The 26938-nt window shown below is 41.4% G+C and overlaps 1 protein-coding gene across 41 annotated transcripts in view; it reads right to left on the reverse strand.

Annotated features, from left to right (window-relative positions):
• Positions 1-26938, reverse strand: part of LOC105466295 (argininosuccinate lyase-like) — a 177962-nt gene that overhangs the window by 69497 nt on the left and 81527 nt on the right. For 24 of the 41 annotated variants that reach the window (XR_011622510.1, XR_011622508.1, XR_011622498.1 and 21 more), the window contains 4 exons: positions 16002-17759; positions 15331-15440; positions 14889-15008; positions 14523-14703 (listed from right to left, as the gene is read on the reverse strand). The exons of 7 other annotated variants lie outside the window; for them this stretch is intronic. The gene's annotated coding sequence lies outside the window, so the exon portion shown is untranslated. Of the gene's footprint in view, positions 1-2509; positions 3940-14522; positions 14704-14888; positions 15009-15330; positions 15441-16001; positions 17760-18113; positions 26704-26938 lie in introns of those variants that run through there. 10 more of the 41 variants (XR_011622517.1, XR_011622492.1, XR_011622519.1 and 7 more) reach the window with 7 other exon arrangements.

Genomic DNA, 26938 nt, shown 5'->3' on the forward strand with positions numbered 1-26938 from the left:
CAAATAGATTATAGCAAACTAAAAAGGTGCAAAGAAAACAAAAAAATCAATACAGTGAAGACACAAGCTAAAGAATGGGGACAAACATTTGCAAACTATACAAATATCCTGAGTATATAAAGGATTCAAACGACTAACCAGCAAGCAAACAACACAACAAAACAAGTAATCCAATTTAAAAATGACAAAATACCTTAATAGACAGTCTTCCAAAAAAAAAGTGTGCAAATGACTGGCAGGTTTATAACAAAATGCTCAACATTACTTACTATAAGGGAAATGAAAATCGAAGCTACAATGAGATACCATCCCACCCTAGTAACAATGGCTAGTATCAAGAAGACAAAATATAACAAATCCACGTGAGGATGTAGTGAGAGGAAAACTCTTTGACGCTGTTGGTGGGGATGTAGCTTAGTACAATCACTATAAAAGACAGTATGGTGAGTTCTCCAAAAGTTCAAAATAGAACTAACATATGGTTCATTACTGACTACTGGTATACAGCCAAAGTAATTAAAATCAGTAAGTCAAAAAGATATTTGCACTAAGAGATTTATTCTAGCACTATTCATGGTAGCCAAGAGATAAAATCAAAACGTGTTCATCAGTAAATAAATAGATAAAGAGAATGTGGTATATGTATACACAACGGAATACTATTTGACTACAGAAAGGAACAAAACACTGTCATTTGTGGCAATATGTGTGAACCTAGAGAATATAATGTTCAATGAAATAAACCATAGACTGAAAGACAAATATTGCATGAGCTCACTAATAAGTAGAATATAGGAAAGCTGATCTTGCAGAAGTTAAGCATAGACTGGTGGTTACCAGAGTCTGGGGAAGGGTCTGGGAAGAAAAAGACTAAGAGAGGTCATTCATTGGTGCAAAGTTACAGTTAGATAGAATAAATAAGTTCTGGTGTTCTATTACACAGTTGGGTAACTCTAACAACTATGGTATAATAACAACATATATTTTGTAATAGCTAGAAAACAGTAACTTGAAAGTTATCACTATAGAGAAGGGATAATGGCTTGAGATCATGAACATGCTAATTACCCTAATTTTATTATGACACAATGTACATATGTTTTAAAACATTACACTATACCCTATAAATATTTGAAATCAGGGCCCGGCACGGTGGCTCATGCCTGTAATCCCAACACTTTGGGAGGCCGAGGTGGGTGGATCATGAAGTCAGGAGATTGAGACCATCCTGGCCAACATGGTGCAAACCCTGTCTCTACTAAAAATACAAAAATTAGCCGGGTGTACTGGCATGGGCCTGTAGTCCCAGCTATTCCGGAGGCTGAGGCAGGAGAATCGCTTGAACCCGCGAGGCAGAGGTTGCAGTGAGTCGAGATGGCGTCACTGCACTCCAGCCTGGAGACAGAGCGAGCCTCCATCTCAAAAAAAAAAAAAAAGAAAGAAAGAAAAAAAAAAAAAAAAGAAATTATGTGACAGTTATAGAATAACTTACTAACTTAAATAAATAAATTTACCAAGGCAAAAAATTCCAAGTTCTTGAAGCTGTGTTCTGTGTGTTTCTTGTAGAAGACCTTTTCCAGTTTACCAGAATGTTTTCAAATTGGCCTTTCCCTGTATTTTCTGCTTGTCCAGAGATTGAAGATCAAACAGACATCAGAAATCAGGGTCTTTCTAGGTCTTTTCTGAGCCAGCACCTGGCCCTTATCCTGTATACTGCCTGCTAGATTGTCTTAACTATGTGGACAATTCTCAAATATCTTATTCCCAAAGCACTGACTCTCCATTCTTTCCTGTTACGCATTTCAGTGTGATTACTTTTTGCCCCAAAGAAATTCCTTTGCCCAAGGTTATTGATCTGAAATCCTTTTTTTTTTCCACAAAGAAATTGACTGCTATAAATTTGCTGTATCTGGCATGCTTTGTTGTGTTGAGTAAACATTTTTATTTATGTGAAATATTTTCTAATTCTTAAATTTTTCTTTGACATATTGGCTATTTAGAATTTCACTGCTTAATTTTCACGTAACTGACTTACCAAAATTTCCTGATGTCATTAATTTTTAATTTTATTCCATTGCAGTCAGAGAAAATACTTTGCATTTCACAATTCTTTTAATTTTCTTGTGTATTTAATCACCTAGAGTATAGTTTATTCCGAAGAACATTCCATGTGCACTAAAAATGCCTAGCCTATTCCTGTCAGGTGGATCCGACTACACGTGTCTTTTAGATCTCAGTGGTTTTGTTTTCTTGAAGTCTGTTTACTCTTTGACCTGTTGATTGCTTTTTAATTCGTTATTGAGAGTGAAGTATTTAAATCTCTGTTATTTTTCGATTATTTCTTGCTTGCTTTATTTTTGTCAGTCTTTGCCTCATGTATTTTCTTTCTCATTCCTTATTTGCATATTGGTTGATGATTGTTACATCTTCCTAAGGAATTGACTCTTTTTTGGTCAATAATGAATGTCTCACTTTACGCCTAAGCATGTGTTTTTATTTTTGTTTTAAATTTCTTTTTTTTTTTTTTTTTTTTTTTTGAGACGGCGTTTCGTTCTTGTTGCTGAGGCTGGAGTGCAATGGTACAATCTTGGCTCACCTCAACCTTTGCCTCCCAGATTCAAGCGGTTCTCCTGCCTCAGCTTCCCAAGTAGCTGGGATTACAGGCTTGTGCCACCGCGCCCAGACTTTTTTTTTTTTTTTTTTGAGACGGAGTCTTACTCTGTCGCCCAGGCTGCAGTGCAGTGACGCGACCTCCACTCACTGCAAGCTCCGCCCCCTGGGTTCATGCTATTCTCCTGCCTCAGCCTCCCGAGTAGCTGGGACTACAGGCGCCCACCACCACGCCCAGCTAATTTTTTTGTATTTTTAGTAGAGACGGGGTTTCACTGTGTTAGGCAGGATGGTCTCCATCTCCTGACCTCGTGATCCGCCCGCCTCTTCCTCCCAAAGTGCTGAGATTACAGGCGTGAGCCACCACGCCAGGCCTCTTTTTTCCTTTCTTTCTTTCTCTGTCTCTCTCCCTCTCTTTTTCTTTTTCTTTTTCCTTCCTTTCCTTCCTTCCTCCTTCTTCTTTTTTTTTTTTAAACGGAGCCTCCCTCTGTCGCCCAGGCTGAAATTCAGTGGCACGATCTCAGCTCACTGCAATCTCCGCCTCCTGGATTCAAGAGATTCTTCTGCCTCAGCCTCCTGAGTAGCTGGGACTACAGGCGCCCACCACCACACTCAGTTAATTTTTGTATTTTTACCTAGTTGAAATCAACTCAGTTTTTGTTTACCTGGAAAGGCCTTATGTTGCCTTTATTTTTTATTGATAGTTTTCCCATTCAGAGAATTACTTCTTGACGGTTTTTCTTCGATGAGTAGACAAAGATTTAAATGGAGTTGAAAGGCTTAGAAAAGGCAACTAAATTATGATCTAAAAAAATGGAAATGAAACTTTTTAAATTGAAAATAAAATTATATTGATGACAGCTGATGATATGTTGGACTGGGTTGCAGAGACCAGGAAGAATTAAACTTGTGGACAATAGGTCTGTGAGTTGTTTGGTCCTGACTTAAGCCAAACGGAGGGCATGCTTTTTAGAGAATGAAAGATGATGCATGAGAGCACAGCCATGCTGAAACTAAAGAGGCTGAGCACCTGCACTGTGCTGAGATCCATAGGTTCATTGAAATAGAAGTCACCATTTTAACATATAACAATTTAACATACACTATTAGACTAAGAAAACAAATAGGCAGTGATAATTATGAGTAATGTTAACTTTAGTTTTAATAGAATCATGTTTGATCTGTGTCACGGAAGCCAAAAAAAAAAAAAAAAAAGGCCTTTGTTATAATGTGTGCTCTACTACTGAGTGTGTAAAGCACTCCTGTGAGTGGAAGCCACAAAGAAACCTGAAGGTCAGGATGGTAGAACAACTCTTTGATAGTCCATATCTAAAAAAAAAAAAAAAAAAAAAATCTCTTGGCATGGACAGTTTGAATCCAAACACTCATTGCTTGAAATGGATGTGCACTTCTTTACTCTGTAAATGTACCTGGACAAAGTAGTGAGAGGTATAAAGCAGCCTACATTTTGCTCCCATGTCTAGTGCCCTGACTCAGAACTGCGTCCTCTGGAAAATGGAGCACTTTGCCCATTTAGGTCTGACAGAGGTGGCACTTTTTCTGATTCTCACAAAGGTGCTTTTGGTCTACTTCTTAATGAAAATCAGAGATTACTGAGGAACATTAGTGAGGGCAACCATGAATTACTTGAACCAGTAGTAATGCAGTGGAAAATCTGACATTGTGTTTTACTGATTTTGAAGGTAGGGTAATTGGGAATTACTGTTTTGTTTACAAGAACAGGCACCATACAACCCACTGGGCTGAATATACCTGGGGAAATAAGCTTACAAGTGGAAAAGTTGGAGCACAGCTATTTCTAATGTATTTTGTAGGAATCAAAAAGTTTCATTTCCCTTGGTGGTTCCTTTCTTAAAATCACAAAAACAGAGCTTGTACTATCTTTATAGTTGACATGAAAATTACAGGCCTGGAGGGGATGGGCTGATGGCATTGCTTCCTTATAACCACATATTGTGAGCCTCATCCCTCAAACATGGACTCACTCTGAAGACTCAGCTGGGTGACTGTTGGTCAGCATTATTAACAGTAAAAGCTCAAGACTCAGGCGAGTGGTGGGATGAGGCAGAATTTTTTCAATGAAGAACTAGGATCATTGTCTTTTCATAATTTCAGTCATATCTTAGTCAATCATATCTAAGTATCTAATATGATTCCAAATGAAAAAAGCAACTTTATGAATACTGAGGCCATAATATATCGATCTTATACTTTGTTAATTTTATAATATTGTATTTGAATTGTAATTGCATTTTGTTATTATACTAGCTTTTTCTCAGTTTAACTTATTGTATATACATAGCTAAAATTTTGTATTTTGAGACACAAGACATCAGAACTAATTCATAGGAATTTAGTCATACTTCTTTGTTCTTTTAAATTTGAAAACACTTAAGTATATTATGTTTAGAGTCATCTCAAAGCATGGTTACTATTTAATGTTTTACATTAATATTATTATACTAGCTTTTTCTCAGTTTAACTTACTGTATATACATAGCTAAAATGTTATATTTTGAAACAAGAAATCAGAACTAATTCATAAGAATTTAGTCATACTTCTTTGTTCTTTTGAATTTGAAAACACTTAAGTATATTATAATGTTTAGAGTCATCTCAAAGCATGATTACCATTTCATATTTTACATTAATTAGCTTTCAGTGAATGACCATAAAATTATTTTGTTTTATTGTGGTGTGGTTATGGCACATACAGGATTTGGTTCTGGTTACCATGAAAAACAAATATCCCTCTTTTATCACATTTTGTAGAGTTAATCACTACATTACACATATAAAAGCTTGTAATACTAAGCATGATTACAAATTTGTAAAACAAATTCAGCTTTAGTGTATTATATTTTATTAATATAAGCAGCTAAAATAAGTTATTTTATTAAGCTACAACTTTATAAAAAATTCTCCAACTTTTGCATTCTTACAGTTTTTTCTGTAAGTTTCAAATTTGCAATTTACATATTAAAAAATATTCATGAATGTGGCCAGTATATTTTAATTTTGCTGTTAAAATATATAAGATAATTTTGTCTAACTTTATTAGGAAATAATGTTCTCTAGTGCTGAGATTTTTAACATATAAAAGAGAGGAAGGAGTACGGAGAAGTCAAAACAGAAAAGAAAAAGATAACAATAATGGTTGTGTAATTTTTTTTTTTTTTTTTTTTTTTTTGAGACAGAGTCTTGCTCTGTCACCCAGGCTGGAGTGCAGTGGCATGATCTCGGCTCACTGTAAGCTCTGCCTACTGGGTTCACGCCATTCTCCTGCTTCAGCCTCCTGAATAGCTGGGACTACAGGCGCCCGCCACCACGCCTGGCTAATTTTTTGTATTTTTAGTACAGACAGGGTTTCACCATGTTAGCCAGGATGGTGTAGATCTCCTAACTTTGTGATCCAACCACCTTTGTCTCCCAAAGCGCTGGGATTACAGGCGTGAGCCACCACACCTGGCAATGGTTGTCTAATTGTGGCTCATAAGGGCATCAAGCCCTCAACGAAATATAATAGTACAAAATCACTGTGTCTCTGAACATTAGGGGAAAAAAGCATTTCTAAGTGGTTCACATATCTGCATTTTATGTATTTAGGGAGGAAGGAGCTGAACTGCTCATAGTAAGTGTACGTGAAGAATAGAAGATGTGGTTTTCCAAATTGGAATTTTCAACTTGGAAATACTCCTCCAAATTCAATACTTGACATATTTGGTGAGACTCTTGTCTATACTGTGATGCACAGGGGCATGATTGTACAAGACCTTTCAAATTTTTAGAGGAAAATGAGTGTTACACTTAGCTGGTGTCTTCTCAGTTGAAATAATCAGAAAGAAACACTCTTCCAAAAGGATTTTATGCTTTTTCAAAATTAGTAGCATAGAATTTGTGATCAAGACCCTCTAGTATTTTTCTACTGCCTACATTTAAAGTAATAATTTTCCTGCTTATATTTTCCTTCGAGGAAGCTGAGAATTAAATGTTATTAATTAAAAACATTTTACATTTATATATATTTTAAATCTACACAAGGGACAGTGCAAACATCACTATTCGAATATTATTAATAAAATAACAATACTAAAAAACTGTATTTTAGCCGGGCGCAGTGGCTCACACCTGTAATCCCAGCACTTTGGGAGGCCGAGGCAGGCGGATCACCTGAGGTCAGAAGTTCCAGACCAGCCTGACCAACATGGAGAAACCCGTCTCTACCAAAAATACAAAATTAGCCGGGCGTGGTGGTGCATGTTTGTAATCCCAGCTATTCGGGAGGCTGAGACAGAATTGCTTGAACCTGGGAGGCGGAGAGTGCGCTTACTCAAGATCGCGCCATTGCACTCCAACCTGGGCAAAGACAGCAAAACTCCGTCTCAAAAAAAACCAAAAAAACAAACTTCTATTTATGAATACAAATAACATATCCATCATATACAAAACAGCTTTTGGATTTCTGTGACTTTTTCCTTTAATACACCCTTTATCTTTGCTTCAGATGTCTGATCTAAGCTTATGTTTTTGTTTTTGTTTTGTTTTTTGAGACAGAGTCTTGCTCTGTCGCCCAGGCTGGAGTGTAGTGGCGCGATCTCGGCTCACTGCAAGCTCCGCCTCCCGGGTTCACGCCATTCTCCTGCCTCAGCCTCCCGAGGAGCTGGGACTACAGGCGCCCGCCACCACGCCCAGCTAATTTTTTGTATTTTTAGTAGAGAGGGGGTTTCACCGTGTCAGTCAGGATGGTCTCGATCTCCTGACCTCGTGATCCGCCTGCCTCGGCCTCCCAAAGTGCTGGGATTACAGACATGAGCCACCATGCCAGGTCGCTTATGTTTTTTGTGATCAGATTTTCATTCCTGGTCTGTATAATGGTGTTATTCCCCTATTATACATGATTATACATTTTGGGACTTACAAATATTGAGAATATACTAAAGTGAAAGGCAGTATAATGAGAGTAAACTTGAGCTGCATTATGTGTTTATTGACAGTGCTCAGGAGCTTCACCCTCAGCCCCAGCAGCCTTAGGTTGTCACTTCTAATAGCAAGAGCTAAGCTCTGCAGTTAGATTTTGAAATTTTTAACGGGTCACATAGAACCAAATTTTTTTTTGCACTCTGAACAACCTAAAAGTAGCATCTATGGATTTTTCCCCTATTTTGTTTCACCCAGTTTGGCATCATATCAATGCAAATTCCATAATTCTTCTATGGTGTAGTTGCCAGACTTATCAAATAACAATATAGAACACAGCTAAGTTTAATATTTCGATTAAAAATGACTTCTGCAATATATTAAAACCAATTATCAATTGTTTAGCTCTGGCAGGTGAGAAAAAAAAAATTTTTTTTTTGAGACGGAGTCTGGCTCTGTCGCCCAGGCTGGAGTGCGGTAGCCGGATCTCAGCTCACTGCAAGCTCCGCCTCCCGGGTTTACCCCATTCTCCCGCCTCAGCCTCCCGAGTAGCTGGGACTACAGGCCCCCGCCACCATGCCCGGCTAGTTTTCTGTATTTTTTTAGTAGAGACAGGGTTTCACCGTGTTAGCCAGGATGGTCTCGATCTCCTGACCTCGTGATCCGCCCAACTCGGCCTCGCAAAGTGCTGGGATTACAGGCTTGAGCCACCGCGCCCGGCCGAGAAAAATTTTTGAAGATACAATCAATTCAATCATACTCTGTGTTCTCCAATTTATGACAACCAAGATCGTGACGGCCAAGATTGCTGATCTCGTCTGGGATCAGCATCAATGCTCTCAAGAGCCTCAGTGGAAAAACACACCATCTGATCATGCAGAAGATTATTCCGTTTCAGTATGTTTAGGTTATTTACAGAGAATGATTTAGCATAAACTGGATTTTTTTAGGGTGAAAAAATAAAATATTAAAATTCTTATCTATGTTATTTAATCTAATTCTTTGTCCTGTATCTTCTTTTGGTGTTTGGTTCATAAGGGTTATATTAATAAAACTATAGATATATAGGAAAAAACTCATTATACATATATTATTATCTCATGTTCAAATATATTTTTCTAGTACTGAAATGTGATCCTTTAAATTTGGATACCATTAAGCCTTTAATTTAAAATTACTTTTTTTTTTTTTCTGATTTCAACTCAATAGCAGAACTGAACTGTGCTGATAGTGTAGATGTATGCTGGTGGAAATCTTTCATTGTTTCCAGGATAAATGCAATTACTTATTAAAGTTTTGTAGAAAGAATAATAACCATTTAATCAACTAAATGTCTCCTTTATAAAATCAAACATATCTGGTGGTTTTAGAGCAACTTTTTCTCAGTCACTAATTTTTTATTATTATCCAAGGATACTCAATGTCAACATTTTTGCATCATCTCATATATTTTTATTTATGGAATTGTATAATACGTGACCTCGAATCAGACACACTTTCATTTAAAAAAAAAATCTGAGTGAATTTAATGGTGTTTCACTTTTTTAATGTCATGAAGCTAAACTGTTCTTAGACCTGGATTAAAGTAAAATAATAAATGACTTCTGAATCTTGGCCAAATAACATGAAATGGTAACTGCAAAATTGTTCTGCAAAATTTTACAATTTATCTGAAGTTATCCCAAGAAAACTTGAGAGGAATTATCTTTCTTATTGAAGACTAAGTAGTTTTTATCTTATTGAAGATCTAGTTGAAGTATTTTTTAAAATCTTACTGAATACCAAGTCTTATTGAAGACTTAGAATTCTTATTGAATACTAAGACTAAGACTTAAGTATTTTTCTAGGCTGGTAGAGTATCTCTGTTTTAAGTGAAGTCTCAGGAAGAAGACCAACATGTGACTATTTTGATGCAACTTTATGGTGAAACAAAATAATTAAAAGTAGTGGCCGGGCTCGGTGGCCCAGGCCTGTAATCCCAGCACTTTGGGAGGTCAGAAGTTTGAGACCAGCCTGGCCAACATGGTGAAATCTTCTCTACTAAAATACAAAATTTAGCTGGTGTAGTAGGGTGAGTGCCACTTGGGAGGCTAAGGTAGGAGAATTGCTTGAACCCAGGAGGCAGAGTTTGCAGTGAGCAGAGATCACAACACTGCACCCCAACCTGGGTGACAGAGTAAGACTCTGTCTAAAAAAAAAAAAAAATAGAGTTTATTTTGTTGTTAACTGAGAGGAAAATATTTTAAAACGTGTTCTGAGATAAAGAGAGATTGCATAATAAATCTATGGGATATGAACTAAACTGAGAGATAGCCAGGACCATTTCTATATTATATACAGTAAATTAGGGTTTCATTAAGCAGAATAACGTCCCCCAGCCCCTATAAGGATATTGACATTTGAATTCCAAGATATCACATTACAATTCATGACAGAGAAGATAAGGGTGCAGATAGGATGAATATTGCTATTATGCTGATGAAATATCATGAATTTATCATGGTGAGTCCAGTAAAATCACAAGGGTCAAAAATCATGGAAGAGTGATGATGAACAAATTGTATCAAAATGATAGACCACGAGAAAGACTCAACTGAATATATTTTTAATTGTTTTAGTGAGTCTTTTCATATTAACATACATTTAATTCTATTCAACTGTACAAATACTATTCATTTTATATGCTCAACTGAAGTGCTAAATATAAAATGAGAGAACACAGAATAAGGATATGATTACTGAGATGAAGGCCAAGGTACATGAGGAACATAGATAGTATGCACCTTAGACAGGCAAAATTGAAAATGTATTTATTATATAGAGAGATTCATAATTCTATATACATACATTTATTTGGTTTAGAAAATAGTACAGGAGATACATTATCAAGACTTTATATAAGATGGGGTTAATCAAGAAAATGAGAGTAATATAAAAATAATGATAGTAGTAATAATTTTGAACACTGATGAAAGAACATTGATGATACAGATCTATTTTTTTCAGGTCTTCAAAACATGTTTCTTCTATGTCATTAGGATGAACACACATTTCACAAATAAAACACATAATCATTTTTAAATTAGAAATAAAGCCCTGGCCATGTGCACTGGTCCACTCCTGTAATCCCAGCACTTTGGAAGGCCGAAGCAAGTGGATCGCCTGCAGTCAGGAGACCGAGACCAGACTGGCCAACATGGTAAAACCCCATCTCTACTTAAAAGACAAAAATTAGCCAGGCATGGTGGCAGGGGCCTGTAGTCCCAGCTACTTGGGAGGCTGAGGCAGGAAAATCACAGACGATCATATTCACTGACTTGTATTGGTCAAGGGGGAGGCTGAGGCAGGACAATCACAGACTATCACATTTACTGAATTATATTGGTCAAGCAAGTAACTAAGGTCAACCAAATTTATAGGAAGGAAAATTAAACTCCACTTCTTGTTGAGAAAATGGCAAAGTTACATTGCAGGAGAATATATGGGAAAGGAAATACTGTTGCTGCTATTTTTGAAAAATATAATCTGCCATATAGGTATTTGAAAACATAACCATTTTTTCCCACTAACTCTTTAAGAATGGAAACTTTTGCTTATTTTATTTTTATCCTCCCTCTTTCCTTTCAATCTGCATGACTATGTCAAGACTAAGATCATACACATTCTAGGAAGCAAATGGGTTTTGTTAAGTTTGAATTGAGAAAGTAGAAGGGAAACCCACACTTTATTAAGTGAGGAGAACAAAGAGCAAATACATCTTTACAAGATTATTTTAGGGGTCTGGACAAACCTTTCTCATAATTTTATAGTTTAGAGATTGGGCCTTTCTCTGGCCCCAGGCTGGAGTGCCGTAGTGCAATCACAGCTCACTGTAACCTCAAACTCCTGGACTCCAGCAATTTTCCCACCTCCGCCTTCTGAGTAGCTGGGACTACAGGCATGCATCACTGGGCTTGGCTAACTTTTATTTTTACTTTCTTGGAGATATAGTTTCTTGCTATGCTGTCTAGGCTGGTCTGAAACTTCTGGCCTCAAGTGATCCTCTCACCTCAGCCTCCCAAAATGTTGGGATTACAGGCTCAAGGTACCACATCCAGACTGAGTTTGTCTGTCTCAAATTACGGATTGACTGTGTATTATCAAGGTAGTCCAGTGAAACAAAATCAATAGGAGAGACACAGATATGATAGACAGATGGATAGATAGCTAGATGGTCAGTAGATAGACACATATCTCTAGAGATAGCAAAACGGAAACAAAATGTTGAGTGCAGTAGAGGAGATATGGGGGTGCTCAGAGCAGAGAGTGAACAACTGCTCCGAGTGCTGACAACACCCACAATGAGAAATGGCACGTGACCTCTCAGCCCATGACTTGACATAGCCATCTATGTGCCCTACTCCCATCAGTCCACCTGAAATACCCAAAACTCATTGTTTCATTGTTCCCTGAAAACCTCTAGGCGAGATCATCACCTCTTACTTGTTGAATCCAGTATCTATCAACCCCGGGTGCATAATAGAATTACTAGAGGAGCCTTAAGACATACTCATACTAGACTGGGTGTAGCAGCTTACGCCTGTAATCCCAGCACTTTGGGAGGCAGAGATGGGCGGACCACCTGAGGTCGGGAGTTCAAGACCAGCCTGACCAACATGGTGAAACCCCGTCTCTACTAAAATTACAAAATTAGCCAGGCATGGTGGTGCATGCCTATAATCCCAGCTACTCAGGAGGCTGAGACAAGAGAATTGCTTACACCCAGGAGGTGGAGGTTGCAGTGAGCTGAGATGGCACCATTAACTCAAGCCTGGGTAACAAGAGCTAGACTCCGCTTTCTCATGAGTGTCTGAAACCATCAATTTACTGCCAGAAATGGAGATACATGGTCCCTGACAACCTGGCACTTGCGTTTTCAAAGCCACCATTTCCTCTATCCTCTGGGCTGTCACAAATCCTCCTCTGCATGCCAGGAGTGCTCCTTGGACCCGGGGCTGGCTGCCTGGCCCACACCTGGGTCAGGCCTCACCCAGGAATACTCCTGTCACTCTAATAGAGTAGAAAACGTCACAGCAAAAGACCTGACCCTGCTGCATCCAGTCAGGAAACAGCCACAGGGATGGGAGCCACATCCACCACTTCTCTGCCCCCCGACCCAGGCTGGTTCCCAGGCCTTGGGGTCCTAGTGTGGACCTCCTGGCCACAATTAACACAGGTGCAGGACCAGAGAGCCCCTTGGTCCCTCCCAACACATGAGGGAAGTTTGTGTGGTGAGGTCACGAACCGTGTCTGCGCTGCTGCTGTGAATAGGGCTTTCTTAGAAACACTTTTAATTTCCCTTTTTAAATATCCCTTTGGAACCACGTTTAATAATTTGCTGCTGGAACTTAGCAGTGATTATTCTTTGAATCCATTTTTCTTTTTTCTTTTTTAGAGACGGAGTCTTGCCCTGCAGCCCAGGTTGTAGTGCAATGACTTGATCTGGGCTCACTGTAGCTTCCGCCTTCTGGGTTCAAGCGATTCTCCTGCCTCAGCCTTCCCAGTAGCTGAAATTACAGTCACCCGCCACCACACCCGGCTAATTTTTGTATTTTCAGTACAGATGGGGTTTTGACATGTTGGCCAGTCTAGTCTTGAACTCCTGACCTGCAGTGATATGCCCGCCTAGGCCTCCCAAAGTGCTAGGATTACAGGCGTGAGCTACCGCGCCCTGAATCCATTTTAACATTTAGTTTTCCAGATTAACTCAAAGTACCCCATGACTACACGCTAATGCAACTAGGCAGGATGGATGCACAAGAGCAAAAATCTCTGTGGGACATCTTTTGGGAGCATCAGTATTACTGCGGGATTTGGAAGTAACAACTTTAAATAATTTCCAAGGTAAGACACTGCAAATTTAAGAGAAGGCTGGAAAGACATCTGACTTTAATAACTGCCAGTCATCTGTGCCTAAGTCAGACTTTCTCCAAGAAAAAAAAAAAAAAAAAGAAACTCTAAGGAGGACCTATTTTTCATTCTTCTAAGTAGCTAAAATTAGAAATCACAGCAAATCAATAGAAAGCTCTGCCCTGCCATTCTCCGAAATCACAATATGGCCTTGGTATGGTTTTATTTGTATGTTTTGAAGGGGTTTGTTGACGTGTTGGATATAAATATTGGGGGGTTTTGACTGATATTTGGAAGTTTTCAGCTATTAGTTGATGATGTATTTTTGTACCTCATTTTTCTGTCCCCCCTCCAACTTGGACTCAATCACTCCATAGGTCTCTAAGACTCTTCATTTTCTTTAAGCTTTTTCACTCTTTTATTCGGAATGGGCAATTTCTATTGCTCTGTCTCCTGTTTCTAATCTTTGAATAAGCTCAAAAGTATTTTTTAAATTTCCTTATCTTTCTATTGTTTCATAATTTCCATGTCTTTGCTGAGGTTCCACATCTCTTCACTGTTAGAATATTTTCCTTTACCCCCATAAACAGATTTATAATAGCTGCCTTTAAACATCCTGAATTAGAAAACCTTGAATATCTTAGGATCACTTCTACTGCCTGCTTTTTAAATTGTGAATGGATTACATTTTCATGTTTCTACATGTCTCATGAATTTTAAAATTGTGTTCTAAAACTGTAAAGAATCATTATAGAGATGCTCAATTCTGTTGTGTAACTTTGAAGAGCAGTATGTTTTACAAAAGGTGTTAATTGGGCTGGATTCAAACCTCAATATCTATCTCCCCTATAGTGGGCACAGCTGAAATCCCCATTCAGTTCTTACTCACACATAGGTCATACTTGTATTATACAGATGTGTTTCTATAACAATATAGAATATATTATTCTGGTGTTATCATTATAATCTGTGTTAATTCAACAAGCTACTCCAGTATTACTGAAAGCCAGGACCTCAGTTTTGTCTGCTTATTGGATTTTGCATAAATCAAATTACACAGTATGTATACTTTTATGTCTACTTACTTTTATGGAACATTTGTGATATTTGTGATATATCAGTCCAAACTTCACTGAGCCCTGAGGCACTCTGCCCCTGCCACCCTGGCACTCAGTGGACCTGAGATTCTTCAGGGCCTCGTTTTCTTGGCCATGAGGGCATGGCTGGCATACTGGGATGAGGGCTCAGTGGCAGGATAGGCTGTAGCTGTAGGACAGAGTAGCAGCTGTGAGGCTCCAGGAGCCACACCTCAGGCCTCCCTCCCAGTCCCTGCCCAGGGCTCCCATTCAACAGGGCCTGCTGCTGACCAGGGAGCCGTGGCCACAGGCTGTCTGAAACTGACCACAAGACAGAATCTCCACCCACCTTCTGCCAGTCCGCTAAGCTCTCACCTCTCAATTGGACTGTGCTGCTCCATGGACTTGAAACAAACCCCAGAGTCCTCCTGAGTCTGAAGATGATAATTCCCTCTTGTCATGAAACAGCTGCATTTCTTGGAGGACTCTGATCTCCTGGAGCCAGAGGGAAGGACAGGAGGCTGACAGGGCCTGGATGGAAGATGCTGAAGGGCCCTCGGGGAGGGGGGAAACTGGGGCCCTGCTCAACAGTCCAGCTGCCATCACCATCTCATTACCAGGGTCACTTGCCCCCCAAATCCCCTACCTGCCCATGGGCAAACACACATCTTTCTGTTAATCCAGGCTAGACAGTGCTGGAGTTTTTCAAGTAAACATTCAGTGAGAAAGTTACACACACCACTACACACACACACACACACCACACACACACACACACCTGGTCCAGTACCCCTTCCAGCCTAATCTTTCTCTCTACCCCACAAAGCTCTTGACTCCCATCTCCCATCTCTACTTTTTCGTGATGTGCAAATCCTGCTCAGTGTACTGTCTTTTCTGAAAAGACTTGTAAATCTTCTGGAGCTTTTTCTGTGGAAAGGGAAAAGGAGGAAAGATTTGAGAAATAATAAAGTGAAAGAAGAAATTATTTGAGAATAATAAGCAGATACGTACATTCCATTCCCTTTTGAGAACCAAAAGGATCAAACTGCCTGGATGAGAATTTCTACGCTGGTCCTGTAAACCCTAAGGGCTCCATGGGTCTGGGGAGGGAGCTCTGTGGAGGCTACAGCAGCTCCATCTTGGATGCGAATTCACCATGTTGACTTTGGGTTAACCCCAGTTCTGGGAATTCCTTTAAGATTTCTACTTGATCTGCTTTTTCTTGTGTAAGAGCACATACTTACTGAAAGCCCTCTCCTTAGGTCAAAGCTACCTAGATGTCATCACACAAACTATAGGCTACGATGTGCACCTCATTCTCTTTCTGGAAGGCTGGTCTTAATTGCTCTGCAAATTCCTTATAGAGCATATTTACTCTTTTCCTACACTAAGTAAGCCCTAAATCTTGGGGGTAACAGCCTGGAGAACTACTGTCATGCTACCACTCAAGACCATGCTTCTGTCCACAAATTCCCCCCAATAAATTACCTTTTACTGACAAACTGGATTTGTCTGTCTCATTCTTTGATTTCTGGACTCCTGTGTTGGGGATCTCTCTGCAGATACATCCCTTTCATAAAACAAGGTATATTAGTCCATGCTCACACTGCTATAAAGAAATACGTGGAACTGGGTTTAATTGGCTCACAGTTCCACAGGCTATAGAGGAAGCTAAGTGGCTTCTGCTCAGCTTCTGGAGAGGCCTCAGGGAGCTTAAAATCATGGTGGAAGGGGAAGAGGAAGCAGGCAGGCATATGTTACATGACTGGAGCAAGAACAAGAGAGAGCGGGGAGAGGTGCCACACACTTATTTTATTTTATTTTATTTTATTTTATTTTGAGAGGGAGTGTTGTTCTGTCGTCCAGGCTGGAATGCAATGGTGTGATTTCAGCTCACTGCAACTTTCACCTCCCGGGTTCAAGCAATTCTCCTGCCTCAGCCTCCTGAGTAGTTGGGACTACAGGCACGTGCCACCATGCCTGGTTAATTTTTGTATTTTTAGTAAAGATGGGGTTTCACCATGTTAGCCAAGATGGTCTCGATCTCCTGACCTTGTGATCCACCTGCCTCGGCCTCCCAAAGTGCTGGGATTACATGCATGAGCCACCATACCTGGCCTACACACTTTAAACAACTAGATCTTGTGAGAGCTCTCACTATCACAAGAACAGCACGGAAGGTATGGTGCTAAACAATTCATGAGGAACCACCTCCCTGATCCAATCACCTCCCACCAGGCCTCACCTCCAACACTGCAGATTACAATTAGAGATTCAGGTGGGGACACAGATCCAAACTATACACAGGCCTGTGGGTATGGCTGGATTTTGATGATCACAACTGTTGGCACAACTTGGCTCTTACTTAACCCGACCGTGCCCGGGAATGTTATGGTGTCCCATGGTCCCTGGACTTTCTGGGCACGACTGGCCCATCCTCTGGATTGTAAATGCTCTAGGAGTTTCTGGGTAGGTTTCTACAAAAGACTTCAATCTGTAGAGGTCAGAATAATATTATCCATATGGTTTTCCCAGAGAATGTCGGGCAAATCACTCCAAAATGTCTCGCGTCACTCTAAACCATGTCAGAGAGTTGCGCTGTGTAAGTTTCTCTGGGAGCAATCAAAAGGTACACTGTTGGTCCTCTCAGCTGAAGGCAAAATGGTCCTGGGACTTTGGGTCTAAGGGTATGCTGCAGAAAGCATTTGCCAAATTCAGGACAGTATGCCATGGACCTGAGCAAGTGTTTAGTTTTTCCAGGATTGGAGCCATTTGGGGGACAGCAGCATGCATGGCCAGAGTCACCTTATTCAGTTCCAAATAATCAATGATCAACTGTCATAATATCCCAAGAATCAACTATCATACTCCAAGTGCCATCAGGCTTTGGCACCAACCACACAAACCTGTTTTATGGGCTCTGTGCAGACATGCAATCCCCATCCTTACGAAGTCCTGAACAGAAGCCATGATCTCAAGCCAAGCACAGTGGCTCACGCCTGCAATCCCAGCACTTTGGGAAGCTGAGGTGGGCAGATCACTTGAGGTCAGGAGGTTGAGACCAGCCTGGTCAAAATGGTGAAACTCTATCTCTACTAAAAATACAAAACTTACCGGCATCATGGTGCTTGCCTGTAATCCCAGCTACTGGGGATCTGAGGCAAGAGAATCACTTGAACCTGAGAAGTGAAGGCTGCAATGAGCCAAAATCATGCCATACACTCCAGCCTGGGTGACAGAGGGACTCTGTCAAAAAAAAAAAAAAAAAGAAAAAGAAAAAGCCATGATCTCCTGTGCCCTCCTGGGAGGTGACATTGTTTGATGCACACCACTCCTCTTGTGCAGGATAATGTCACTGGTTTCCTTTTGGCTTCCCCTCAGAGCATGGCTTTTGCGACCCTCACCTAAAGACAGAACTTGTCTAAGGTTGCCTCAAGGACAGTTCTCAGGAGAATGTTTGTCTCCAGCATGTGCTCGGGTATTGGGAAGATGTAGACCCTTCAGAGACAAATCTCATTGCTTGCTCTGAAGGGGCCAGTGACTCATTCTAGCCACATGGGGCCTCTGGTCCCCTTCAATGGCCCAACATTGAGAACATTGGCCTTCCTGTCATGTTGGGGGCTGCAGAGTTTGCTCCCCTCCTGGGAGAGGGAAGAGGCGGCGAGACCAGCCTGCTCCTCACACTGGCACCCACACTCCATCCCCAGCCACAAAAATTCTACTCCTGGCCCGCACGGGTCCCAGTATCAGCCATGCCTGCTGTCTACACCAAAACAGCCACTGCTGTGGCCCTCAGCCCTGCCCCTCAAGGCCTGGCCCAGCTACCGCCTCAGACCACCTAGAGCCACAGTGAGCCTGAGGTGAGTGTGGGGCAGGTGGTGCAGCTTCTCTTTTTTTTTTCTCTGCCTGCCACAGAAAATGGGACTCAGAGCCCCTGCTGCCACTACCATCAAAAGCCACCCTCAGAAGTAGGCCTGAGGCTGCAGGCTCCCCAGCACCTCTCCATAGAGTCTTTCTTCCATTTAACCTCCACAGGGGCAACTAACAGTGGGCGACAGTGGGCAGGTCTTTCTCCAGGCGCAATTCCTCCTCCTCTAACTCAGGGACTTTGCTCTCGGCCCCCAGCAGAGCCTTTGTTCTTAGGTGGCCTGCCCATGGGAGAGGCCAGCCTAACCCCTTTCCACCCGCTGAGGTCTGGGCTCCTTGGCAATTTTTAACCCATCAGCCTCCTCTAGCCTGCTGGAGCTTTCACAGCATCTTGGCACTCACAGGGCAGGGCAGCCTGCAGGCATCAGGCAGCGGCTGACAGAGCCTCACATAGGCACTTGCAGGCATCCTGGGATCTCCCCAGAAGGGTCCTGTTTTCCCTAGCCCTTTTCTTTTTTTCTTTTCTTTTTTTTTTTAGAGACACAGTCTCTGACCCAGGCTGGAGTACAGTGGCCTTGGCTCACTGCAAACTCCACCTCCCAGGTTCAAGCAATTTTGCTGCCACAGCCTCCCCAGTAGCTAGGATTACAGGCACCCATCACCACACCTGGGTAATTTTTGTATTTTTAGTAGAGATAGGATTTCACCATGTTGGCCAGGCTGGTCTCGAACTCCTGACCTCCTGATCTGCCCACCTCAGCCTCCCAAAGTGCTCAGATTACAGGCGTGAGTCACCATGCCCGGCCTCCCAGCCCATTCTTTAGAGTAATGCCCACTACACCAGCTCTTCCCTCAGGCTGAACCAGTGGCTGGAGTTGCCCCAAAAGTGACAGAAGCGGAATTCCCACAAGACACTACCCCAAACCATCCTGAAATGGGGCAGTTGGAATTCCAAAGAAAGAAGCCCTGAAGCCCAGAGTGGTCTGTCCAAAGCATGCATTAGAGGAACCAACACAGAGGGGTTGCAGCGTATCCTTGCAAGGCACGAATCAGAGATATTCTACCCAAGTATGTCTGCAATGAGTGGGTCTGGTTATGGAGTTCACATGAAGGTTTAAGGAATTTGGCCTCGGGCCAGGGCTAGTTTCTTTCGATGCTGTGGGCAACATCCTAAACATTTTTATCAGCACCTGGGAATGGTCGAGACCCTGGCTTGGGTTGAAGCCTGCAGGGAAAAACCTGAAGCTGAAGCTGGTCGTATCACAAGAGTGTTCAAGTTACTCTGTAATACTGTCTTCACAGAGGAAGAAAAGTGGGGAGGAAGTGAGGTAACAGCCATTATTCTTTGCAGTAAGATTTCCTCTTTTTTTTTCTGAGATGGAGTCCCACTCTGTCACCCATGATGCAGTGTATTGCTGTGATCTCAGCTCACAGCAACCTCCTCCTCCTGGGTTCAAGCAATTCTTCTGCCTCAGCCTGCCAAGTAGCTGGGATTACAGGCACCCACGACCACGCCCACCTAATTTTTATATTTTTAGTAGAGATAGAGTTTCACCATGTTGACCAGACTGATTTGGAGCTCCTGACCTCAAGTGATCCGCCCCCCTCGGCCTCCCAAAGTCCTGGGATTACAGGTGTGACCTACCACGCCTGGCCTGCAATAAGAATTTGTATTGGGAAGTGGAAGTCATTTGTTCTTCAAGATCATTTCCTGTATTTGGTTTCCTGTGCATATCTATATCGGTTTTGCTGGGGAGAGAGTTGTCAATTTCTACATAAAAACATAGTGGGGAATTTGAAGGGATTATATCGAATTTCTCGGTCCATTTGTGGGATATTGTTATCTTGGAAATATTAAGTATTTTCATCCTTAAAAATTAGACACCTTTCAATTATTTCAGATCTTGATTTCTTTCAGTATTAATAAAAATTAAGTGTAGGCCAGGCATGGTGGCTCCCGACTATAATCCCAACACTATAGTAGGCAGAAGCAGGCAGATTGCTTGAGCCTAGTTGGAGACCAGAGTGGGGAACATGGAGAAACCTGTCTCTACAAGAAATACAAACATTAGTCAGGCATGGTGGCACACACCTGTAGTCCCAACTACTGCTGAGGCTGAGGCAGGTGGATCAATTGAGTCCAGGAGGTGGAGACTGCAGTGAGCTGTGATCACACCACTGCACTCCATCCTGGGCAACAGAGCAAGATCTTGTCCACAAAACAAAAACAAAAACAAAAACAAAAACAAAAACAAAACAACAAAAAAAAACTGTAAAATTGTTGCACTTACATTACTTTTTCTAATTATTTTTGAAGCTATTATAAATCAAATGTATATATTTTATTTTCATTGTTGGTTGCTTTAAGTATAATTTTTTATGTGTATCTTGTATCTTCTGACACTGATTAACTTATTAATTCTAGTGGTATTTTAGTGAAACTCTTACACGTTTTTATATAACAGATTATGTCATTTGCAATTAAGACAGTTCTAGAAGTTGATATGGTTAAGGAGGCTGAGTAGTCAGGACCCCAGCAGAGCCTGTGAGCAGGTCATACTGAAGGAAGGGGCCCAGGTGAGGGAACTTTCAAGTAACCTCATGTCCTTGGTGACAGACCCACCAGAACTTCAAACTCTGGTAACCAGAAGCCCTTATTCTAGACACAGCCCTGTATCAAGCTAATTTCATGGAGACGCTCAAGAGCAAGATGTTCTCCTGCTATATCCTGACTTCCTGAGGCTCTCATCTGTGGAAGGCTTGAAGTGAGGGCGTCACTTGACAGGGGGCACCCATAAGTAACACAGGGCAGCTCAGGGCAGACTCATCCAGGCCAGACCTCGCCTAAGATCCCACCTGGGCAACCCCACATTCCTGCCCATCACCATGTGTTAGGGGAGCCAGAGATGAGGCTTCCCTCCCTGGACAGGAGCAGGCTGTCAGGTGTTGGGAATCTGATGGGTCTACCAAGATCACATTCCAGGTCATGGCTGGCAGGATAAGAAGTGAGTGTTGGGGAACAAGTTTGTCCACTCAGATGCTAACCCCAAGACTTCACACTGTAATCTGGTTTTCTCTCTGGCTGGAAGTCTATGCAGATGCTCTTATGTGTCTGATCTAGGGAGCAGAATTTTTAATTGGGCTTTCTCCCTGCAGAAATAGCCAGGCAGGTTACTGACACCTTTTGGCCCAGCTGCTGGGCACTCTCCTTGCACAGCTTCACGCAGATCAGTAAAAATAAGTAATAGGTTCAACCACTCCATCTCCTTGGACAAAGGGCAGGAGCACCATGCCACCACCCATGGCCAGCACTGCTGTGGGGCGACAGTAGGAACAGAGGGGTCATCTCAGACAGGAATCCAAGAAAATCAGGGCAGGCCCAGGACCCAGACTCAAATATGGAAACTCCATTGCCTCTGCCTCAGTGCTTTCACACCTAAGTGACCCACAGTTCCCGCCCAAAACAACTGGACCTTCATTCGTCTCCAACAGAAATTTGGTTTGATGCTAAGTTCTTGCTCACATAGTTGTAGTAAGAGGAGAGAAATAGTTTTGTCTTGTTTACACTAGGCCATGAGTGCCTTTTTGTGTTGCTACCTACATAGTTTTTTGTTTGTTTGTTTTGTTTTGTTTTTTTTTTGAGACAGAGGTCTCACTCTGTCACCCAGGTTGGAGTGCAGTGGCCCGATCTCTGCTCACTGCAACCTCTGCCTCCCAGGTTCCAGCAATTCTACTGCCTCAGCCTCCCAGGCAGCTGAGATTGCAGGCAGGTGCCACCACACCCAACTAATTTTTGTATTTTTAGGAGAGACAGGGTTTCACCATGTTAGCCAGGCTGGTCCTGACTCTTGACTTCAGGTGATCTGCCTGCCTCAGCCTTCCAAAGTGCTAGGATTACAAGCATGAAACACAATGCCCAGCCTATTTATATTGTTTTAAACACCCACCCCATGTGTTTCCTTCAGCAGGCAACCCCCCTGCCCTGCCAGAACTTTAAGATTTAAAAGTCCACACTCTAGTATGCTTTTTACACAAAAAGGGAGCCAAAAGGGGGAGGAAGGATGGTTAAGCTGCTCTATGTATTGGTTATCCCACAGAACTCATTCCTGTAGCCCCATCAGGGCTGGAGCTGCAACCTCACATGGCTTCATAATATTCCATGAAGGAGGCCATTTCCCTCAGCAGTTCAGCCTTGCAATGCAGGTGGAGCCTGGACATGATGATCTTCTGTTTCAATTTCGGCCACTCTTCAGGAAACATCCTATATGTGCCCCAGTAGTCTGTAACCATCTGCTAGAGCGTCCATACACACCACTGCAGACTGAAGGACTTTAACAGCAGAAACTTAGTTTTCCACAATTCTGGAGAATAGAAATCCAACAAGCTGTTAGCTGGGATGGTTTCTCTGCGAACTCTCTTCTTGGCTTGTAGATAGCTGACTTCTATCTCTGCGTCCTTACTGCCTCTTCTAATAAGGACTCCAGTCATATTGGATTTGGGTCCACTCCAATAAACTCAAAACTAGTGACATTCTGAGGCACTGAGTGTGAGAACGTGAACTTCGGGGAGGGGACACCACTCAGCCCACTGGACATATTATTCCCTTGTAGATGACAAACTCCCAGGAGATTACTCGGTGGAAGGATATGCACATGTAAAATTGTAATAGCTATAGACCGATCACTTTCCAAAAGGGCTTTGGAAGGTACACTGCCACCAGCAATGTCTGAATGTAGCTGCTTCCCTGAATCTAGATTCTCCCGGATGTTCACTTTCTTTTAATTTGTTGCCAATCTGGTATCCATGTGGCAAATAAAATCATGGTGATTTCCAGTTTTCCGACCGAAATTTTTGAGTCATCTTTGAATTGCTTCATACATATGTGCTTTCCCTGAGTCATCTGCTTCGATTCTTGGCCCTTTAAATGGGCTTTCTCCCATCCTGGACTCTCCCAGCATATGCCCCCTTGTCATGTCTGGAATTGCAGTTGTTTGGCAAAGTTCCTTTTAATGTTAAAAAACTGTATTGCTAAAGTCAAAAAAGTATTCCTAGGCTGTCTTGCCCTGTGCACTGTTTCTAAAATAAAAAATGAGGCTTCTTGAGGCCATTTCCATCCACGTGAGGAGCAGACAGAGTCTCCAGAAGCTTGAGGGAAATTTCTTGCAGGCCTCACTGTTTACAGTTCTCAGTTCTGACCCATGTGCTGTTGAACCTGTGTTTTCCCAACTCTATAAGAACGACGTTTTTTGAGGACTCTCTGGGATAATTCTCTTTGTACAGGCTGTTAATATAGGTGGGTGCTGGTGCTCCACAGAGGACAAAGTATCATGAAGATGCCTTGACAGTGTTAATGGCTTAACACCGCCACATAAAACTTTCTTGTCTTTGTTTCTTTGATTTTCAGATGGAGTTTCACTCTTGTCACCCAGGCTGGAGGGCAATGGTGCGATCTTGGCTCACTGCAACCTCTACCTCCTGGGTTCAAGTGATTCTCCTGCCTCAGCCTCCTGAGTAGCTGGGATTACAGGTGCCTGCCACCACACCTGGCTAATTTTTTGTATTATTAGTAGAGGCAGGGTTTCACCGTGTTGATCAGGCTGGTCTTGATCTCTTGACCTCAGGTGATCCACACACATTGGACTCCCAAAGTGCTGGTATTACAAGCATGAGCCACTGCACCTGGCCCACATAAAACTTTGGAAGCCTAGAACCTTCTTCACCACGGACACCTGTGTCCTCCACATGCACAAGTCTCTGAAAAATAGGACCTTCTTGGTATAAGCCGCAGCCCCCAAACGGCCAGTGGTTCACAGTGCTGTCATTGACCATATGCCTCTTCTTGTTCCCCTCCATATAAAAATAAGTCTACCCGAAACCTTGAGAATAATCCAGATACTCCCAGCCAGGTACAAGGGAGAAGCTAAATGAGCCTCTGGTACTAGACTTCCAGGTTGAGCCATATTCTCCTTTACCACCTTCCTGGGCTCCTACCAGGACCTCACCACCAATGCACAGTTCCCAGGCCAGCTATTTAGTAGGTGTCTGTCTCCTCCAAGAAACAGTGGTGACTCTGCAAGCTACCAGGTGGGTATTAAGGATATAACTGCAGCTCTCTGAGCCTGTCTACGCCTCTGAAAAGCGGAAAGATGAACCTCAGAGTTATTATAGGGACTAAACGGCATAAGACACAGTAAGCAGATGCCTGGTGCCTGGCTCCGTACAAAGACTACTTAGGATGCTCTGGTTGCTTTTATATATATATATATATATTTTTTTTTTTTTTTTTTCCTGTCTTTTTGCCCAAGAAGTCCTCTGCCTCATTGGTCTGTGTCCCTCAACATTTGGAAAATGCACATAAAAAGCAAAGCTGTTTTTGCATTGGTAAACCACATTTGAGATTCTTTCTAGCTGGATTTTGTCCTTGACACAGAAAGACAAACTTTCTAGGATGCTGAAAGAGGAGTCCCTACCCAACTCAGCTATCTGAGGAGGTTCTTGTTGAGGTTTGTTTATTAAAGACATATACTTTCAGCACAATGTGTAAAGTCAGTTTTCTAGATGCCTGGCATAATTCAGTGAACAAATGACAGTCCCTGGGCCTCTGCATGTTTACTGCTAATTATGGAGCTTCTATTACACAGCGAGCACTGCCCTGTGTATGTTCATTTTTGTGCCAAAACAACCTCATGGTGTAGGAAGCCTCCTATTGTTTACATAAACAAATTAGCTCAATAAACTTGATTATGTCAATTACAAAAAGAACAATCACAAAAGAAAAAGTGGCTTAAATGGAGTTCTCCAATGAAAAGAAAAAGAATGAATGTAACTTAAAAACACTCGCTGTAGAAACACTAACGTCTAAAAGTTATTTTCTGAGCACTATTAAATTTCATAAAAGTCATTCTTACAATCACAGAGGACATCATATAAAGAATACTACATGAACCTTGGAATGAGAAAATTATATACTAGGTCCAGCATAAGAAACAGGCAAGAAAAACACAAAGGATTTCCAAAGAGATTCTGAGCCAAGGGGCCATAAGATTTTAGATAAATGAATTCAATACAAAGCAGAGAAAACAGATTTGTTTTCAGAATCTTTGAGGTTTTGACCTGCCTAGTAAATTATCAACACTTTTAAAATTTATCTGTATTGGGCCGGGCGCGGTGGCTCAAGCCTGTAATCCCAGCACTTTGGGAGGCCGAGACGGGCGGATCACGAGGTCAGGAGTTCGAGACCATCCTGGCTAACACGGTGAAACCCCGTCTCTACTAAAAAAATACAAAAAACTAGCCGGGCGAGGTGGCGGGCGCCTGTAGTCCCGGCTACTCGGGAGGCTGAGGCAGGAGAATGGCGTAAAAACCCGGGAGGCAGAGCTTGCAGTGAGCTGAGATCCGGCCACTGCACTCCAGCCTGGGCGACACAGCGAGACTCCATCTCAAAAAAAAAAAAAAAAAAAAAAAAAAAAAAAATTAATCTGTATTGATCTGATGTTTTTCTTCTCAAAATAGGTACACACTTACACACAAACATACTACATTCACCACAAATCTCTTACACCTGAAGTTTATCTATAAAGTGATATATTTGTATATGTAAACCCATGTAAATCAAAACTAAAAATCTGTGTTTTGCAGACTAGAGTGGGCACACTCAGAAAAAATAAAGAATAAAATTTTAAAATAATCAGAATTCAGAAATATGTGAATATATTTTATTATAGTCTTATGTAATCTTTATTGTAACCATCATAATGATCCTATAGTTACAAAAACAAGAAAAAAATAAAAATATTACCTCTGGTAACAATATTCCACTGAGAGGAGGGATTACAAAAGATGTCATTGTACTATGCTACCCTCCACTATGCTATCCAATAGTATATTGTGACCATCAGTTACCTACAACATGGGATAAGGTGGGATAGGTTAATGCTGGTGGTAAGATGCATTTCATTCCATGGAAAATAGTCTTAAGACATTAAAAACAACTTTGTTCCATTAAAATAAATTAAGTTCAAATAATATGTCAAAAAGCATTTTAAACTCCACAGTATTTCATTATTTTTATGTGTAACTAGTAAAACAATTCACTTCTAAGATTCAAAATGTTTCTCTTCTCCTACAATGCATAATCGTATTATCCTGAACAACTACCTCACAAATCACTTACTACACTGTTATAAAGGGCCTCTCCGCCTAGATTTTCTTCATGCGTCTTACATTCAAGTGTCCTCAGTGTTCCACGGAAAAGTGTATTAATGGTGCAGATGTCTCCGAGCTCTGATGCAGAAACCATTAACCACGTGCTTTCACATGAGCACTAGAAACGATGATATAACATCAAGAAATTTGTGAGTTTACTTGACATAAATATTTGCTTTTCAAAGTAATTGTAATTATTCCAATCCCCAAAAGTATAATTTGAATGTAATTTATAACTGTCCAAAGAGAAAATCAATCTCCTTCTCCATTTAAACTTACATACAAGTAAGCAACCTATTTTAAATTATTATCTATAATCAACACTGATTAGAGCAATGTCTCAAATTCTTACT

This window comes from Macaca nemestrina, chromosome 4 (genome assembly GCF_043159975.1).
Source record: "Macaca nemestrina isolate mMacNem1 chromosome 4, mMacNem.hap1, whole genome shotgun sequence".
Taxonomy (NCBI): domain Eukaryota; kingdom Metazoa; phylum Chordata; class Mammalia; order Primates; family Cercopithecidae; genus Macaca; species Macaca nemestrina.